The sequence below is a fragment of the Carya illinoinensis genome, chromosome 8 (genome assembly GCF_018687715.1).
Source record: "Carya illinoinensis cultivar Pawnee chromosome 8, C.illinoinensisPawnee_v1, whole genome shotgun sequence".
Lineage (NCBI taxonomy): Eukaryota > Viridiplantae > Streptophyta > Magnoliopsida > Fagales > Juglandaceae > Carya > Carya illinoinensis.
This window is the reverse complement of record NC_056759.1, coordinates 17,022,229-17,028,831: the sequence shown is the minus strand read 5'-3', so window position 1 is coordinate 17,028,831 and position 6,603 is coordinate 17,022,229.

Genomic DNA, 6,603 nt, shown 5'->3' with positions numbered 1-6,603 from the left:
AGCCACGAGTTGCTTTCCAATCACTACCCAGTAAGCACAACTCTGCCATAATCTGGCTCATCCCATGTATTGTAACGTCCTGTCTTTCTAAGGTTTGTAAAAGTAGTGAAATTGGATGCTACTAACATTAAAACATAAATTATTAAAAGAATGCAAAATGATTTATTAAAAATAATATCTCTTAAAAATAAGCATTTATTGGATAGCACTTATTAAAAGAACATAAATTGTGACATACTAAACATCATGGAAAAATAAATAATTAATTATAAAGATAAAAGTCCAATCCCTTCTTGATGCCTTAAGCCTCATTGTCTATATCATCCCTTGGACAACATCCTAGCTCCCTAGCGTCCTCGTAAATTTCCTCACCTAGGATGGAAAAACCTAAAAACAACTAAAATAAATTGAATATCCTACCTCCAAAATAGAGGTATGAAGTTCAAAACCCCCCTCCCCCAAATGTATAAAAAAAAAAAAATTGAATATTCAATAAGAACGGCATCATGTAGTAAATATAATAACAAGCTAGGGTGTTAGATAACATCATCATCTTTTATAAACATTACCTTTAACATACATAAAAAAATCTACCTTTAATCACTATAGAAAAATCTTCATTTCCTCAACCTTAAATCATTAATCATTTATGATCTTAACCTCATCCTTAATGGTCATTACACACTGTTAATCCCCATGTGTTAGGGTCAGCGATCCTTATAATCAATGGTTCTTCTTGTAGCAAGGAGAGAAGAACCGAATATCAAGAATGGATCAAAACTAGATGCACTGCCAGTTATGCATTCTGACGTTGCCATCCGTTCGAACCTCATGGTGTAGTCCTCATCCTCATATGGCCCATTCGTTAACCTCATCAAAGATATGCAATCATACTTTTTCATTTTCATTTCATTTCCTTAAGCTTACCTTACCTTTCATTCTTTAAAATAAATAGTCATACTATATAGTATTTAGTCACACCATCATTCATGTAGTTATAAAATTATGCAACATCCTACATCCTTCATCTTTCCTTCTTTGCAAACATATGTTATATATATGTTTGTGTGTGTACACATTTGTGAACCAAGCTTTGTAGTTTACATGAAGCAATGTATGAAAGAACATGATCATAGTCACTTACCTTTATCCTCGTGTAAATTTAGTTAATCGTGCATGTCTCCAAGATTTACACCAAACCTATAATAACCTTGCCTAGCTTAGTCTCCTTCCAGTGTTACACCACTCAACATGAACCTAAGATCCTCATGTTATAAACCCTAATTTGAATCATTCTTGGATTCAGAACAACTACTATGCAATATTAACCATCAAAATCATCAACCTAAGGTAGGTACCCTCTTTGTTTACAAAAGGTTTACTTGAATCCTTCAATGCTCAACACCAATGGGTTATACATAACACACTCTACATCGAGCATGCACTCGATTTGACACTAATCCCGAGTGAACTCTCTCCCTTTAGTTTAATTTAATATGCCATGATATGCTTATGAGTCTAGTACCTGTAGTGTAGGAAAAGAGCATATACCTAGGGCAATCTTGGAACACCAAAGGAAAGTAGAGGCCGAGAGAGTTAGAGTTTTCAAAACCTAATTTTGTGCGGCTTGAAAATTGGTTAAATGCAACTCTAACGAACCTTTGTAGCTATGAAATAGAGGGGATTTGGTTAGGAAACATGGTGCTATGATGGTTGGGGTGGTTGATTGAGTGTGAAGCATGAATGTGAGTGTGAGTTCATGGTGCAAGCGTGTGACACCCCATTGAAAAGCTCTGTAGTACTTGGCCATAGTAACCATAACCCTAACTAAGTACAGTTGTGATTCTTGAGAAAAGGAAGATTTGAGTTTGAGTTAACAAAAAAGTTTACATTATCCATTTAGTTAGTAGTCTATTAGTGCAATATTGATTTTGAGGAAAAAAGCCAAGAGGCCAATGGAAGAGTGACAAGTGGCACATTAATGGGCTAAGTGTTTAGGTCAAAATACAAGATGGATTTGGAAAAGCCCAAAAAATTGGTTTAATAAGGGCTCTAGCTTATTAAGGTAAGAGGGCTAAGGATAGATACAAAACTTTAAGCCCAACTTAAAAGACATAAGGCTATTGGGGCCCAACTTAAGTAAGATCGAAGCTATAGGCCCAATTTATAAAAGACCTATAGTTAGGACCCAACCTAGTGGACTATTGAAGCAAAGGAAAGGCCCAATAAATATTGACATAAGGCCAAGCAAAGGTCCACTTCTAGGCCCACAACAAAGACTTGTTCATATGGACCAATAAAGGACCCAACACTTGAAGCCCAAGAATTGTACTTCAAATCACTCTTCCATTTAGGACCTACATATACAATATAGTTGGTTTTCTCTCTCCCTAAACCCATCCCGAACACCCCTAGGGTTTCATTTTCAAACCATGTTTTAGCCTCATCATCTCAAGCTACCATTTCCAAGGATCTTGCATCAAGCCAAACCTAGTGAACTTTTGCACTTTGAAAGCCCTACCAACTTCAAAATTCCATCATTTTTTTGAAAATTTCTTCACTTTTCTTACTTACTTTAGGTCACTCCCTCAAGACCCTTGAATAGTAGATGAATAGTAGTAGGAAGCATGTCATATGCCAAAAAGAGTCCACCAATCGGCACACACATGCAAACCGACACATGCCTAAAACAAGCCATTGAAACCATGGCTCTCCAACTAGTTCCAGAGAGATTTTTTGCACCATTTAATCCACATCATAATCCCTAAATCTAGATCTAAAAAGAAGCCAAAAAAATTCCAAAGATCAAGCAAAAAACACAACTATTTGGCCAAGGAAATGAAACATGCAAGCTGAAACACCAAACATGCCAATAGCACCCTCTCTAGCTTTGGAAACATGCCATAAGATCACCCGCATGATGCCTTTGAATTCTGCCCACACAATGACCAAAACGGATGGATAAAATTGGAGCTACTCAACCTATGACCAATTAGCCTTCTTTCATTTTTTGCTTAAACCAAATTGGATGACATCAAATCATACCTCAATACCCACCTGGGAAACCCACTCAATAGTAGCCATTATTCCAACAAATTAGGTCACAAAGATAGGACAAAGAGGGATTAAAAACTAAATAGTTTTTTAATCAAAACTGTCGGCCATCAATGTGTTTTCTCCTTGGACTTTTGTTCCAAATTTCTGAAGCCAACCAGCCGCTACACCTATGGCCTTCGTCTAGCTCTTTTCCATGAGGTAATCAAGTGCTTAGATCACTATTCAACTGAATCAGATGATGAAACACCCGAAATTTCACACAACACCTCCATTGCCCACAACCATCAATCACCTCTCACACCCTTAAGCCAAACCATGCACTCCTTCACCTCTCACCTCTCTATTGAGTCCTATAAATACCTCCATTCAACCCTCACTTCTTCACACAACTTTATATAGCTTTCGTTTAGTGTTATTGAGAGCAAAACATTCATAGTGTGAGAAAGGTGGAGTCGAGTAGTTTAGTGAGGTTCTTATAGTGAATTAATTCTTAAGAGTTCAAGGGTTACAATTTCTATAAGTAATCTTGTCTTATCTCTTTTTTGGTGTTATATTGACATGTTAGGCTTTGAATTATGGCATGAGAATGAGGATTTGATTGAGCTATAAAAGGTTTTACTTGGAGTGATGCATTATGGGACAGATTTGAAGTTTTGCATGTATAAATTGTATAGGTATGAAATTTTAGCCATGACATGTCTTGATATATTATCTTAAGTATAGTTAACATCTTTAATAATTGATTGAAGGTCTAAAATTGAGGAAAAAAACACGTCATGATAGTTTTATAAGCCGTTATCTTGTGTTGATCATCTAAGCATTTCGTTTCCACTTGTATGAGAGTGATCTTGGCATATCATAATTTATTTTTTCAAAGATGGTGGTATGAACCTTTAGAACCAGTTATCATCATGTTAGGGACTGAAATGCATGATTCATTTAGGCTTTAAAGCCCACATTGGCAAAGAGAAGCCAGGAACACCATGCATGTACTTGGTTTGAGGGTTTTATGATGGTTTGGGGTGATTCAATGCATAAGTATTAGGATAAACACATATAACATGAATCTAGGGTCTTATATGAATTTAGAACATGGAAAATGAGGTTTGTGAAATTTGGTAAAAGTTGGGGCTATAGTGCAAATAGTGAAAGTTTAGCGCCTAAACTTTAATTATGGGAAATTAAAGGGGCAATTTCATAAGTACTGTTTGAACCCTTTTGATTATGAACATCTTCCTTAGTTATGCAACTCCTAACTTATAATAACTTTCATTCCAACCACAACAATTTTCTAAACACCCGAAAAGTTTGTAAGTTAGGTTCTAACTTACCCATTGATTATTGATTATTTATTATTATTTAAAAGCCACATTCATATTATAAATGCCATTTAACATGAAATATCATATGATACATTGAGCATTTGGTAATTTTCTTATATGACATGTGAATTTTGCACCATTTTAGCATGCCGTATGAAAACATCATTTTTGCATCAAGTATACTACATGTTATCAAATGAGCACATGTCATGAACTATATTTTTGTAATAAGAATAGCATGAAAATGTTTTTTCACGATTCCAATGCTAGGATGGGGGATTATCCTAATGAAACTCCTCTATCCACTCTAGAGTGAGTAAAAATGGAATGGTAACCCGTGTGTTGACGAAGAACAATCAACAAACATCGACTAGGTCATCTTTAAAGGAGTCGAAGGCATTGTCATATGAATATGGTGCCTAATGCTGGTGGGTACCGCTATGAATGAATACTCTTGCTATGGTTAATTTGGATGGTCTGAGTATATAAGCATGATCAATGCATTGAATTTTAGTTGCGCAGCTCTAATGACGTAGTATCAACTTAAGTTATGCTATGGCCACTGGTAGGTACTCACGATGCATATAGGGAGCCGTGTTGCTACCACATGTTGATGATGTTTCTAATAAATAAGAAAAGACATTATGTTTTTAAAATGATGAAGCATGAAATTTTTTGTAAGAAAATATACATCAAAGTTTTTCTGAGAAATATTGACGAATTTGGATGGAAGACAAATACGGATTTTTTTTTTTTTTTTTTTTTTCGGGCATGCATCTCATGTTTTCATTAATCATGCATATTTTATCTTTGTGGAAGTTAATTTTTTAACTAACTAAAATTTCAAAGAATTTTACCGTGGTAGTCCCACTACCATTTCCCTAGAGAAGAGGCTAGGTTTGATCTTAGTTTTTATAGCAATGTCTCCATGCACCATAGAGTGGATGAGAGAATTGATCTGGCTATGTAGTATTTGAATTAAGGAGATTCTATCTCCCACTTTATGTTAGAACTTATACTTTACTTATGTGGACCTTTTAAGTAAGGTTGTATTTATATATGGTTAATTAATCATTTGGGATGTTTACTTCATTCTGGCATAAATGTTTTATAAATTATCCTTATTTCGTTGCGATTATAAATACTACTAGCTGCATACTAGGATGCATTTCACATTAACTGTCATAAATAGAGGTATGTAACCTTGTATTGCATGTCCTCACCCCCCAAGTCTCCATTACATCCCAAGCGGAGGTTGGGGGTGTTATAGGGTGGTATTAGAGCAATTACGTCTCTAGGTAAACCCACATGTCCTTAAGAATGTTGTGCAAGAATGTATGTTTGAAATTATAGTCTAAGTAGGCTTGAATCTTAAAGATGAAGCTCGATTTGATATGTGTACATCTCAGGATTTGGAAGATTAAGGACAAATGGAGTGTGAAAGGTGAGATAGGAATGCTGAAGGCTCTAGTGCCCACGAGGAACAAGATCACCTATCGGAGGGTGGACATACTTTGATAGATGTGATTCGCTAAATGACTGGGACAATGAGGCAACAACAGGAGTAATTCTTAGACAAAATCAAAAGCAGCAACACCAGGTAGAAAGGCAAGAAAGAGCTAAGATTAGGGGCTGCTCATATGGGAAATCTCTGAAATACAGATACCCCAACTTCCTAAGAATGGAAGGACCCCTAAAAGCCAATAAGTGGCTACTAGATCTCAAGAGAACCTTCGAGGTTAGCAGCTGGATTGAAGAGAAAAAGGTGTAGTACACTGGGCATCTATTACAAGAAGAAGTAGGGATTGTGTGGGATACCATGAGACAACTGCTAGTGAGGGAGCTCGGTATTGTAGCTGCTTTAACTAGGGATAGATTCAAATAAGAGTTTGATAATCGATTCTTCTCAAAATCAGTTAAGCAGCAAAAAAGACAGGAGTTTGCAACCTTGGTGCAAGGAAGCCTCACAGTGGAACAATACACTGCTAGGTTCATGGAGCTCGGAAGGTTTGCTCCACACCTAATACCAATCAAAAAGATGCAAGCCCAAAATTTCCAAGGAGTGCTACAGCCTTGGAACCCTAGCCACATAGCCAATTTTAGTATTGATAACTTCCAAGAATTGGCTAAGTGGCTTCTATAGTCAAAGCTTAGCAGCGAAGTGTTGCTACTCAAATCAACTTCGAAAGGAAAAGGGCCTCTTCCTTCGCAACCGGAGGAAGTG